General features: G+C 40.0%; 1 long non-coding RNA gene across 6 annotated transcripts in view; it reads right to left on the reverse strand.

The window, feature by feature from the left end:
* LOC140205217 (uncharacterized) overlaps positions 1-14,550 on the reverse strand; it is a 38,875-nt gene that overhangs the window by 13,978 nt on the left and 10,347 nt on the right. For all 6 annotated transcript variants that reach the window (XR_011887786.1, XR_011887784.1, XR_011887787.1 and 3 more), the window contains exon 3: positions 210-403. This is a non-coding gene — a long non-coding RNA (uncharacterized lncRNA). The remainder of the gene's footprint in view (positions 1-209; positions 404-14,550) is intronic.

Consider the following 14,550-nt stretch of genomic DNA (forward strand, 5'->3'; position numbering starts at 1 on the left):
TTATAGGGAGTAATGGCACGCAAACCCTGTCAAAGCAGTCATGTATATGTACCTCTGCCTCCCTTGATCAATACTTGATTAATGTCATCCTTACCAGAGGTACTGGTAAGGATGTATATGTATATGTACCTCTGCCTCCCTTGGTAAGGATGTATATGTATATGTACCTCTGCCTCCCTTGATCAATACTTGATTAATGTCATCCTTACCAGAGGTACTGTGGTTCTCAGCCTCTGCCTATATGCTGGGAGTAGAACTCAGTAAGTTGAACAGCATTTGCTGGAGGGAAGGATTTGTTGATGGTTTGTGTCGAAACCCTGCAGGAGATTTTTGTAGCTTCAGATTCCAGCAGCTGCAGTCTCTTACATCTCCAAGCCTGGACAGGTGCTCTCAGTGGGACTTCCTGTTAAAGAAACACACATCAAAGTTGCTGGTGAACGCAGCAGGCCAGGCAGCATCTGTAGGAAGAGGTGCAGTTGACGTTTCAGGCCGAGACCCTTCGTCAGAACTAACTTCCTGTTAAAGAGTTCTGTTCATTATGCCTGCAGATGGATGCTATGTCCACTAGAGGGGGTCAAAAGAAAAAGTTTCTCCAGCTTTCTGGAACTGTTTAACATTCAGTAGGTATGGTTTTATTTTCAGTTAAATACACTCTTTAATAAGTTGAATAAAGATCCTGATCCATGATGGATGGAAGTTTTTAATCCCATCTTTCTTTGCAAGTTTGGGCAAATTTCTATTACTGAAAACAAAATTCTGTCCCATTTCTGAAGTACCTGTTTTAAACTGTTTTTGGTAGATGCCCACTTGGTAACAAAATGTCCAATATTGTGCATGTACTAAAATCAAGAGATACTTCTCATAACCCGAATTGTGTACATGTATTATTTCATGTTGCTTGGATATCTTTTGGGAACACAATATTAAGGTAAAGCCAAAAAATAATCTTCAAATTAATTTATTTCTCATGCCGTATTTCAATAGAATGTTCATGACTAAAAGCAGTTGGATCCTGTTACACAAATTTCTTGAGTGTCTGACAAACTACATGCTATAGATGTCACATTTTCTGTAGAAGTTTACAGGCTTTTGCATGCACTATAATTAAAACTAAGACTCCGGGCATTGGATGCTGCATGGTTGGGACCATTTGTAATTCTGGAAAGGGTAGACTCAAAGCTATACCTTTAATGGCTTTTGCAGAAGGCCAACAATATGCCGAAGTTGCATTCTATTTATCCGTGAATTCCCTCTTTGTATCCTCACATGCACTATTGACTTTCTTAAGAAATACTAATTCAGTTATCATCTACGTTCCCTCGAACATGTCCTTACCTGAGAAATTACCTAGGGTTACCTACAGCCCTCTGTTTTTCTGAGCTCCATATACCTGTCCAGTAGTATCTTAAAAGACCCTATCGTATCCGCCTCCACCACCATCGCCAGCAGCCTATTCCACGCACTCACCACTCTTTACGTAAAAAAACTTATCCTTGATATCTCCTCTGTACCTACTTCCAAGCACCTTAAAACTGTGCCCTCTCATGCTAGCCATTTCAGCCCTGGGAAAAAGCCTCTGACTATCCACACGATCAATGCCTCTCATCATCTTATACACCTTTATCTGGTCACCTCTCATCCTCCGTCACTCCAAGGAGGAAAGGCCGAGTTCATTCAACCTATCCTCATAAAGCATGCACCCCAATCCAGGCAACATCCTTGTAAATCTCCTCTGCACCCTTTCTATGGTTTCCACGTCCTTCCTGTAGTGAGGCGACCAGAACTGAGCACAGTACTCCAAGTGGGGTCTGACCAGGGTCCTATATAGCTGCAACATTTCCTCTCGGCTCCTAAACTCAATCTCACAATCGATGAAGGTCAATGCACCATTTGCCTTCTTAACCACAGAGTCAACCTGCGCAGCAGCTTTGAGTGTCCTATGGACTTGGACACCAAGATCTCTCTGATCCTCCACACTGCCAAGAGTCTTACCATTAATACTATGTTCTATCATCATATTTGACCTGCCAGATCTTACTGTACAAGAGGTCCACCTAAGAGCCCGTTAACAGTGGTATAGCTGTCTTTCAGCCTTGTGGTATGTGCTTTCAGGCTTTTGCATTTTCCGCTTGATAGGCGGGCAGAGAAGTCTGGGGTTGGTTGTGTCTTTGGTTGTGATGGCTGCCTTACTGAGGCAGCAAGAAGTATAGACAGAGTCCACAGAGAAGAGGCTGGTTTCTGTGATGTGCTGAGCTGTGCCACAACTCTCCACAGTTTCTTTCTAGTCGCATGCAGAGCACCTGCCACACCAAGCCATTATGCATCCAGACAGAATGCTTTCGATGGTGTATCTTTAAAAATTGGTTTGTCTCGATGGGGGAAGTGCCTCATTTCTTTAGGCCCTTGTGGAAGTAGAGATGTTGGTGAGCTTTCTTAGTCATGATATCAATATGGTTGGACAGGACAGGCTGGTGGTAATGTTCTTTCTTAAGAACTTGAAGCTCTCAGCCTGTTCAACCTCAATACCATTGGTGTAGGCAGGAGTACGTGAGTTGGCCCCCCTTCCCTGAAGTTAATAACCAACTCTTTTGCTGACACCATGTGACTAAGCTCTCCATCTCCTTGCTGCACTCTAACTCAGCGTTATTTGTGATATGGCCCACTACATGGTGTCATCTGTAAACTTATGGATGGAGTTAGAGCAGAATCTGGCCACTCAGTCATGAATGTACAAGGAGCAGAGTAGGAAGTGAGGACACAACCTTGTGGAGAACAAGTGCATAGAATAATCGTGGCAAAGATATTGTTGTTTATCCTTACTGGTTGTGGTCTGTTGGTCAGGAAGTCAAGGATGTAGTTCCAGAGGGAAGCATTAACTCCCACGGTCTGGGGTTTGGTGATTAGTTTGCTTGGAATGATAGTTTTGAAGGCAGCACTATAGTCAATGAACAATGGTCTGATATGGGTGTCTTTACTATCCAGATTCTCCAGAGGTGAGTATAGGGCCAGGGAGATGGCATTCACCACAGACCTCTTTCAGCAGTCAGAATATTGCAGTGGGTCAAGATTGTCTGGGAGGCTGGAGTTGATGCTTGCCATGAGCAGTCTCTTGAAGCACTTCATGATAGTAAAAGTCGGAACTACTGGGTGGTAGTCATTAAGGAATGTTCCTTGGGCACCAGGATGATAGTGGTCTTCTTAAAGCAGCAGGGAACCACAGTCTGAAGCAGAGAGGGGTTAAAAATATCTGCAAATACCCCTGCCAGCTGATCCATGCAGGATCTAAGGACACGGGCAGGATATCATCTGGGGCCCAATGCTCTCTATGAGTTCACCTTCCGAAAGTTTGACCCTATGTCTATGACAGTGACTGTAGATTCAGGTGTACTGGAGACTGTCAAAAAGGCTCGTGACATACCCATTCCCTTCTGTTCAAAACTTCCATAGAATGTGTTAAGGTCACCGGGAAGGGAAATGCTGCTGTCAGTGATGCCGCCCAACATGGTTTTGTAACTTGTTATGGTGTTCAAGCCCTGCTAGAGCTGATAGCTAGACTGGGACTCGATTTTGGATTAGATTAGATTAGATTATGAGGACACTCAGTCCTCGTTTATTGTCATTTAGAAATGCATGCATTAAGAAATGATACTATGTTCCTCCAGTATGATATCACAGAAACACAGGACACACCAAGACTAAAACTGACAAAGACCACATAATTATAACATATAGTTACAACAGTGCAAAGCAATACTGTAATTTGATAAAGAGCAGATCATGTGCACAGTAAAAAAAAAGTCTCAAAGTCCCGATAGCCCATCATCTCACGCAGACGGTAGAAGGGAGAAACTCTCCCTGCCATGAAACTTCAGCGCGGCAAACTTGTCGATGCAGCACCCTGGAAGCACCCGACCACAGCCGACTCTGAGTCCGTCCGAAAACTTTGAGCTTCTGACCAGCCCTCTGACACCGAGCACCGAGCACCGAGCACCATCTCTGCCGGCGCTTTGACCCCGCCCCAGCCGCCGAGCAACAAGCAAATCCGAGGACTTGGGGCCTTCCCCTCCAGAGATTCTGGATCACACAGTAGCAGCGGCAGCGAAACAGGCCTTTCAGAAGTTTCACCAGATGTTCCTCCGTGCTCTTGTGTCTGACTCCATCAAATCAGGATTGTGCACGGCACCCTACTTGACAGATAACAGATATTCATCACCGGAGTGGCCGCTGCGCGCTGCATCTCACCGCCATTGGCACTGTCTCAGTTTTACTGAGTGCAGATGGTGGGATATGACATTTGAAGATGTATTTGTTACCCTTCACCATTTGGTCAGTGAACTTCTTGTATCCATATCTTTGGGCATGACTCCTTGTGTTCAGATCTATAGTTGCAATCTCCCAGTAACTGTATATACGTGAGGTTGGAGGGTCACCGGGCCCATTAATTCAGCCATTTGGTAGAGATGACTTGATGGGCTGAATCGCCTAGTTCTGCTCTTATGTCTTATTAATGACATAATGGATATACTTTGTCTTCTCTACCACCTCCAGCACATCTCTGGAAAAACCCTGAAGTCTGAACTCTCTTTGAAACTATGTCACGTGATTAAAGTTTAGGTACATTCATGATGACTTTCAGGACCATCTGCATGTTATCAAACTGCAGGCTGGTTTTAAGCAGTGTAAGTTAACTTACAGAAAATAGGATGATCATGACTAATGCTCTATGTCATCCCCACATCCTTGCTTTTTCTCTACATCCCCTGATCCCTTTTATATTTACAAATACATCTACTTTCTTCATCCACCTGGTGCATGGTTTCAGCCCAGAATATCAACAATTCCTGTTACCCACCCACCACCTACAGATGCTGCTCGACGTGCTGAGTTTCTTCAGTAGATTGTTTGTTGCTCCAGATTCCAGCACCTCAACTGTCTTGTGTCTTCACATTCGACTGAACCATGTTCCATGACTTGGCCTCCAAAGCCTTCTGTGACTCACTATCCTCAGTGAAGAAACTTAGACTCATCCAGCACAGAATCGCAACCATCGAGCAGCTGTTTACTTGAATCCTACGGAAATCTCTGGTGGTAATGTCTAATGAGCACGTCGACACAAATTCAAGCAACACACACGAAAAATGCTGGTGAATGCAGCAGGCCAGGCAGCATCTCTAGGAAGAGGTACTGTTGATGTTTCAGGCCGAGACCCTTCATCAGGACTAACTGAAAGAAGAGAGAGTCGGGGACATCACATGATGACGTGGGATTGAGACGTATAAATCCAGCTCTCCCGTAAAAAATCAGCAAAGTAACGTTTAAACAAAGCAAAGTTAATAAATACTTTCTGAAAACTACTTATAAATTTCGCAAGACTACTTTACGATATGCCTCGTAAACCGCAACAGAAGAAGTCTGTTGTTGTGAAGTCGCTGTGAGATGGGAAGAAAAAAAGGCCTACTGCAGCGATGGAGCCTTGGATTCAGGTTGGATCTCCTTCGGAGGAGACGCATTTTATCTCTGGCATAGAAGAACGGGGAGCAATAGCGGCGGTAGCGGTCTCTAGGAAGAAGATGCCGGAAATGCGCATGCGCAAAGAAGTACGCATGCGCAAATCGACACAACTCAAACTACAAGAACCGACGGCCACTGCAAGTGAAAGTCACTCAGAGTCAGAATTGGATTCCGCAGAGAATAAGGATGAAGAAGAGGAGGAAGAACTGGAAGAGACTGGAAATAAAGGAGGTGACAAAGACATAAGAGAGGCTTTATTGCAAGTAACAATTGAATTAAGAAAATTAAGAACAGAGATTAAAGACATGAAGATGTGCTATGATAAAGCTATGAAAAGACAGGACAAAATGGAAAGAACAATGGGGCATATTAACGATAGAGTGGAAAAAACTGAAAATGATATGCTTGCCTGGAACACGGAAAGAAATCGGCTCTTGGAGAAAGTAGACGTGTTGGAAAATTTTAGTAGATGAAATAATATTAAAATTGTTGGTCTTAAAGAAGGTATAGAGGGAGATAATCCAATAGAATTTTTTCAAAGATGGATCCTGGAAACTTTGCAAATGAAAGAGGAAGACTGATCAATTGAAATTGAGAGGGCACATAGAGCTCTAAAACCAAAACCATAAGATGACCAATATCCACGATCAATTTTAATAAAATGTTTAAGATTTCAAGACAAAGAAAGGATTCTATAGGCAGCTGCTCAAGCTGCCAAGATTAGAAATGGGCCATTGATGACAGAAGGGAAGAAAATTTTTTTCTACCTTGACATAAGTTATGAACTTTTGAAGAGAAGGAAGAAATTTAATCCAGTGAAAAAAGTCCTATGGGATCACGGTTATCAATTTATATTGCGTTATCCTGCAACCTTGAAGATTTTTTTGGCTGGTGGAGAAAAAAGATTTTTTGATGATTACCGGAAAGCGGAGGAGTTTGTGCGAGATTCTTTAAATATTCACCAGATACAAGAACAAACCCAGGGGAGCGAGATGGATTGAAGATAAAGACTGGATCAAGGAATAGACCTGTTGGATTTTTAAAGACAGATGAATATATAAATATATTATTAATTATATGAGGGAGGGGAAAATTTGAGGAATATTAGCTGGGAATAGTGACATTATTTTATATATATATATATACACACAATTTTTTTGTTACGGGGAGCTGGAAGAAATACTGACCAATCGCTACATTATTCATGTGTGCAAGCGTGGCAATAGCCACGACCCGCAAAATGGAGGGGGGTAGTGTTGTGTATCTTTTCATTCACAACATTAGGAGGGGGGTATTTTGTTATTTCTTTTTTTGTATCATATCTATCTTTTATTTCTTTCTTTTTGCCTGGATGATTGGGAGGGAAACACATAGCAACATGGTGAAGTTCAAAGAGATTCCCCAAGGAACTATGAGAGTTGAGTTAGATTGGAGTAACTTTGTTAAGAATAATGACTAATTTATTGAATTTTTTTGAGTTTTAATGTTAATGGGCTTAATGGACCAGTGAAAAGAAAAAAGAATCTTAACACATATTAAGAAAATGAAGGTAGATTTAGCCTTCTTATAGGAAATGCATTTAACAGAAACAGAACATCAGAAATTAAAGAGAGATTGGGTGGGTAGTGTTGTTGCAGCTTCATTTAATTCAAAAGCAAGGGGAGTAGCAATTTTGATTAATAAAACGTTACCAATTAGAATACAAAATGTAATAACCGATTCTGCGGGGAGATATGTGATTATACACTGTCAGCTTTTTTCTGAATTATGGACTTCCATGAATATTTATACACCAAATGAAAATGATGCAAAATTCATACAAGAAGCTTTTTTGAATTTGGCTGATGCACATGAAAAAATATTAATAGGAGGAGATTTTAATTTTTGCTTAGACCCAGTCTTAGATAGATCAACTAAGGCTGTCACAAAATCGAAGGTAGTAAAACTAACTATCATTGATGAAAGATTTAAATTTGATTGATATATGGAGAAGAATTAATCCTAAAGAAAGAGACTATTCATTCTATTCTAATAGACACAAAACTTATTCAAGGATAGATCTTTTCCTATTATCAATGCATATTCAACACAGAGGGAAAATAAAGCAAGAATATTGTCAGATCATTTTCCTCTATTAATGACAATAATAATGACTGATAAGGAAGAAGTAGCTTATAGATGGAGATTTAATTCAACATTATTAAAACGTCAAGATTTTTGAGATTTTATGAAAAAGCAGATTCAATTTTTTTGGATACAAACTCTCATTCAGTGGATGATAAATTTATACTATGCGATGCGATGAAAGCATATTTGAGGGGTCAGATAATAAGTTATACATCTAAAATTAAGAAATAATATATGGCAGAACTGGATCAATTGGAAAAAGAGATTACAAAATTAGAAAAAGAATCTCAAAGACATATGACAGAAGAAAAACGAAGGCAACTTGTCAATAAGAAGTTACAATATAATACGCTTCAGACATACAGAATGGAAAAAGCAATCATAAGAACTAAGCAAAGGTATTATGAGTTAGGTGAGAGAGCACATAAAATTCTTGCTTTGCAGTTGAAAACAGAACAAGCTTCCAAAACGATAAATGCAATTAGAACAAGTGCAAATAAAATTACTTATAAACCTTTAGAAATTAATGAAACCTTCAAAAGTTTCTATTCTGAATTATATCAATCAGAATCACAAAATGATGTTAATGAGATAGAAAGGTTTTTATCACAAGTAACTCTTCCAAAATTGAATTTGGAAGAACAGAAGGGATTAGATATGCTTTTTACATTAAAAGAGGTTGAAGAAGCTTTAGGATCACTGCAAAGTAATAAATCTCCAGGAGAGGATGGTTTTCCACCTGAATTTTATAAAAAGTGTAAAGATTTATTATTTCCTCCCTTTATGAAGTTAATACGTCAAGCAGAAAAAATACATAAATTCCCAGAATCTTTTTCAACAGCGATTGTAATAGTATTGCCAAAAAAAGACAGAGATCCTTTAAAACCAGCATCATACAGGCATATTTCTTTGTTGAACACGGATTATAAAATAATAGCAAAAATTTTATCGAATAGATTATCTAAATATTTATCAAAATTAATACGTATGGATCAAACAGGATTTATTAAAATAGACAATTGGCAGATAATGTAACTCAGCTACTCAGTATAATTCATTTGGCACAAAAAAGGGAGGAGATGAGTATAGTAGTAGCCTTGGATGCAGAAAAAGCGTTTGATAGATTGGAATGGGATTTTTTATTTAAAGTATTACAAAAATATGGGATAGGAACATCTTTTATAAACTGGATTAAAACTTTAAATACTAACCCTAATGCTAAAGTAGTGACAAATACTCAAATTTCAACACCATTCCAGTTAAAAAGGTCAACTAGACAAGGTTGTCCATTATCACCTGCTTTATTTGTACTGGCAATAGAGCCATTAGCAGAACTAATTAGAATTGATCCAGATATTATGGGTTTTAGAGTTAATCAGGAGGAATATAAAATTAATCTTTTTGCTGGTGATGTTTTGATTTACTTAACAAACCTACAGCATTCGTTACATAAATTATCTTCTAGATTTGATGAATATGGGAAAGTATCCAGGTATAAAATAAATTGGGATAAAAGTGAAATTTTACCTCTTACTAAAGGAGACTATAGCCAATGTCGATTAGCAACCCAATTTAGATGGCCGGTAAATGGCATAAAGTATTTAGGTATAAGACTTGATAATGATTTAAAGAATTTATATAAATTTAATTATTTACCACTATTGAAAAAAATTCAAGAAGATCTTGACAAATGGATGATACTACCAATAACATTAGTGGGTAGAGTCAATGTTGTAAAAATGAATATATTTCCTAGATTACAGTATTTGTTTCAAACATTACCAATACAATTGCCACAGAAATTTTTTCAAGAGTTAAATAAATGTGTGAGAAAATTTCTTTGGAAAGGTAAGATGTCAAGAATATCATTGGAAAAATTGACATGTAAATTTGAGTTAGGAGGGTTACAACTTCCAAACTTTAAGAATTATTATAAAGCAAATCAACTTAGATTTATTGCATCTTTCTTTGGTGATCGAAAACCGACATGGATTAGAATAGAATTAGATAAGATAGGAGAAAATATACCTGAAGATTTTATATATAAATGGGAATCTAAATGGATACGGGAAAAGAAAGAATCTCCTATATTAAAACATTTGATGGATCTATGGAATAAGATAAATGTTGATAATGAAATAAAGAAATCTTTATTAGCAAGGAGACCTTTGTTCCAAAACAACTTATTCCTTTTACAATGGATAATCAACTTTTATATAATTGGTACCAAAAAGGGATTAGATCTATAGGAGACTGTTATGAACGAGGTATATTCATGTCATTTGAACAACTAATGAATAAACATAAAATATCAAATAACACTTTCTTTTGTTACCTTCAATTGAGGGCTTACTTAAAAGGCAAACTGGGTCAAACAATGTTTTTGCCAAAACCCAATGAAATTGAAATTTTAATTCAAAAAGGAAAAATTAAAAGAATTATTTCTTGTATGTATAATTTGATTCAAAGACAGACCATTAAACAAGGAATCCACAAGTCAAAACAAAATTGGGAAATGGATCTGAATATTAATATTGATGAAACAAATTGGTCAAGACTGTGTCTTGACAGTATGACAAATACAATAAACGTTCGACTTAGATTAGTACAATATAATTTTTTACACCAATTATATATTACACCACAAAAATAAATAGATTAAATTCAAATTTATCTGATCAATGCTTTCGGTGTAATCAAGAAATTGGTACTTTCTTACATTCTTCTTGGTCTTGTTCTAAAATTCAACCTTTTTGGATAAATTTAAGAGTCTTATTGGAACAAATTACTGGAACTCAATTTCCACATAACCCTGTATTACTTCTACTAGGTGATATTGAAGGGATAAAACCAAAACTTAAATTGAATAAATATCAGAAAGAATTTATAAAAATTGCATTGGCAGTAGCTAAGAAGGCTAGAGCAGTTACTTGGAAATCTGATTCGTATTTAAGTATGAATCGTTGGAATAATGAAATGGCTAGTTCTATTCCACTCGAAAAAATTACTTATAATTTAAGAGATAAATATGAAACATTTTTGAATATTTGGCGCCCTTATATACAAAAGATAGGATGGCATATTTAGTTGCTCCTATGATAAAGATCTTGGTCCCTTGGGGAAAGTAATAAATAAATATACTAAATTTATTTTGAATCCCATGGAGCATGTGGAAACCTTCCAATATCCAGGCGGTTCTCCTTTTTTTTTCTTCTTTCTTTCTTTACTTTTTAGGTAGGATGTATATCCAGGCGGGAGGGTAGACATTATCTTTTCATATATTCACTTTGAAAACTCAATAAAAATTATACTAAAAAAAAAGAGAGAGTAAGAGATTTGAAAGTGGGAGGGGGAGGAGGAGATCCGAAATGATAGGAGAGGACAGGAGGGGGAGGATCATGGGATGGGAGACCTAGAGAGAAAGAAAGGTGGGGGGGAACCCAGAGGATAGGCAAGGAGTTATAGTGAGAGGGACAGAGGGAGAAAAAAGAGAGAAAAAAGGGGGAAAGAAGAAAAAATAAGTAACAGATGGGGTATGAGGGGGAGGTGGGGCATTAATGCAAGTTAGAGAAGTTGATGTTCATGCCATCAGGTTGGAGGCTACCCAGATGGAATATAAGGTGTTGTTCCTCCATCCTGAGTGTGGCTTCATCTTTACAGTAGAGGAGGCCGTGGATAGACATATCAGAATGGGAATGGGACGTGGAATTAGAATGTGTGGCCACTGGGAGATCCTGCTTTCTCTGGCGGACAGAGCATAAGCGTTCAGCGAAACAGTCTTCTAGCCTGCGTCGGGTCTCGCCAATATATAGAAGGCCACATCGGGAGCACCGGACGCAGTATATCACCCCAGTCGACTCACAGGTGAAGTGTTGGCTCACCTGGAAGGACTGTCTGGGGCCCTGAATGGTGGTAAGGGAGGAAATGTAAGGGCATGTGTAGCACTTGTTCCGCTTACAAGGATAAGTGCCAGGAGGGAGATCAGTGGAGAGGGATGGGGGGGACGAATGGACAAGGGAGTTGCGTACGGAGCGATCCCTGCGGAAAGCAGAAAAAGGGGGGAGAGAAAGATGTGTCTAGTGGTAAGATCTCGCTGGAGGTGGCGGAAGTTACGGAGAATTATATGTTGGACTCGGATGCTGGTGGGGTGGTAGGTGAGGACAAGGGGAACCCTATTCCTAGTGGGGTGGCGGGAGGATGGAGTGAGAGCAGATGTGTGTGAAATGGGAGAGGTGCGTTTGAGAGCAGAGTTGATGGTGGACGAAGGGAAACTCCTTTCTTTAAAAAAGGATGACATCTCCTTCGTCCTGGAATGAAAAGCCTCATCCTGAGAGCAGATGCGGCGGAGACGGAGGAATTGCGAGAAGGGGATGGCATTTTTGCAAGAGACAGGGTGGAAAGAGCTAAGCACATCTTTCCCTATCCCTCCTGCTTTCCACAGGGATCACTCCCTATGCAACTCCCTTGTCCATTCGTCCCCCCCATCCCTTCCCACTGATCTCCCTCCTGGCATTTATCCGTGTAAGCAGAACAAGTGCTACACATGCCCTTACACTTCCTCCCTCACCACCATTCAGGGCCCCAGACAGTCCTTCCAGGTGAGGCGACACTTCACCTGTCAGTTGGCTGGGGTGATATACTGCGTCCGGTGCTCCCGACGTGGCCTTCTATATATTGGCGAGACCCAACGCAGGCTGGGAGACTGTCTCACTGAACACCTATGCTCTGTCCGCCAGAGAAAGCAGGATCTCCCAGTGGCAACACACTTTAATTCCACTTCCCATTCCCATTCTGATATGTCTATCCACGGCCTTCTCTACTGTCAAGATGAAGCCACACTCAGGTTGGAGGAACAACACCTTATATTCCATCTGGGTAGCCTCCAACCTGATGGCATGAACATCGACTTCTCCTACTTCCGTTAATGCCTCACCTCCCCTTCGTACCCCATCCCTTATTTATTCATTTATCTATTTATCTATCTATTATTTTTTCTTTCCCCTTTCTTTTCCTCCCTCTGTCCCTCTCACTATAACTCCTTGCCCATCCCCTTCCCCCTTTCTTTCTCCCGCCTCCCGCCCCATGATCGTTTCCCTTCTCCAGCCTTGTATCCCTTTTGCCAATCAACTTTCCAGCTCTTAGCTCCATCCCTCCCCCTCCTATCTTCTCCTATCATTTCGGATCTCCCCCTCCCATTTTCAAATCTCTTACTATCTCTTCTTTCAGTTAGTCCTGACGAAGGGTCTCAGCCCGATACGTCGACTGTACCTCTTCCTATAGATGCTGCCTGTCCTGCTGCGTTCACCAGCATTTTGTGTGTGATTTTTGTCACTGACAGTTGGCGAGAAATATGCCGTAAGACAATTCTTAATGACAATTCTAAACTGCGGTTTCAAATATTTAGGCTTGGAGATACCAGAAACAGCCAGTAGTGAAAATGAAACGATTTCACTACTTCAACAATTTAGAAACTATGAAGAATTTGAAAGTATTGACAATCAATTTGAATGTTAACATGAAAATGAAGATTTTGAGGTTGAAATCGTTGATAGCATTGTATGAAGGCAGTCCATTATACTTTACTGTCGCCAAAGAATTGATACTAGAACGTACAATCATCACAGCGATATTTGATTCTGCACTTCCCGCTCCCTGGATTACAAACATTAAATATTAAAAATATTTTAAATAGTAAAAATTAGTAAATATTTAAAAGTTAAATTATAAATAGAAAAATGGAAAAGTAAGGTAGTGCAAAAAAACTGAGAGGCAGGTCCATATATTTGGAGGGTACGGCCCAGATCCGGGTCAGGATCCGTTCAGCAGTCTTATCACAGTTTGAAAAAAGCTGTTCCCAAATCTGGCCGTACGAGTCTTCAAGCTCCTGAGCCTTCTCCTGGAGGGAAGAGGGATGAAAAGTGTGTTGGCTGGGTGGGTCGTGTCCTTGATTATCCTGGCAGCACTGCTCCGACAGCATGCAGTGTAAAGTGAGTCCAAGAACGGAAGATTGGTTTGTGTGATGTGCTGCACCGTGTTCACGATCTTCTGCAGCTTCTTTCGGTCTTGGACAGGACAACTTCTATACCAGGTTGTGATGCACCCTAGAAGAATGCTTTCTACGGTGCATCTATAAAAATTAGTGAGGGTTTTAGGGGACAGGCCAAATTTCTTTAGCTTTCTCAGGAAGTAAAGGCGCTGGTGGGCCTTCTTGGCAGTGAACTCTGCTTGGTTGGACCAAGTCAGGTCATTTGTGATATTGACCCTGAGGAACCTGAAGCTTTTGACCTGTTCCACTTGCGCACCACCGACGTAAATTGGGTCGTGCGGTCCACTACTCCTTCTGAAGTCAACAACCAATTCCTTCATCTTGCTGACGTTGAGGGACAGGTTATTGTCGTTGCACCATGCCACCAGGTTCTTAATTTCCTCTCTGTACTCAAACTCATCATTACCCGAGATATGGCCTACAATTGTTGTGTCATCAGCAAACTTATATATTGAGTTTGATGGAAACTCGGCTACACAATCAGTGAGTACGGTGAGTACAGCAGGGGGCTGAGTACAGCAGGGGGATTACCTGCAGAAGGTGCCTGCGCTGATTTTGTTCTTTGTGTACACTGGATGAATTCCTCCATCGATAATTATTAAGAACCAATACACAGTTTTATTGTACTATAGTGGTATTGGTAGTGTTCTAATTTGTTCTGTATTTCATGTAAATATACCATTTGCTTCCCAGTTTGACTTTTTATACCTTTTTAACTATTTCCATGAAACTTCAGCTAATTGGAGCAGCAACTTAATTGGGCCAAAATATACTGGCACTGACGTGTCCTAATTAACTAGAGCCCACTGTGTATAATATAGTAAAAGGAAGGAGCATGCAGGAGAGGTTAGGAAGGGATAAGAATT

The sequence above is a fragment of the Mobula birostris genome, chromosome 11 (assembly GCF_030028105.1).
Source record: "Mobula birostris isolate sMobBir1 chromosome 11, sMobBir1.hap1, whole genome shotgun sequence".
In the NCBI taxonomy this organism is placed as follows: Eukaryota; Metazoa; Chordata; class Chondrichthyes; order Myliobatiformes; family Myliobatidae; genus Mobula; species Mobula birostris.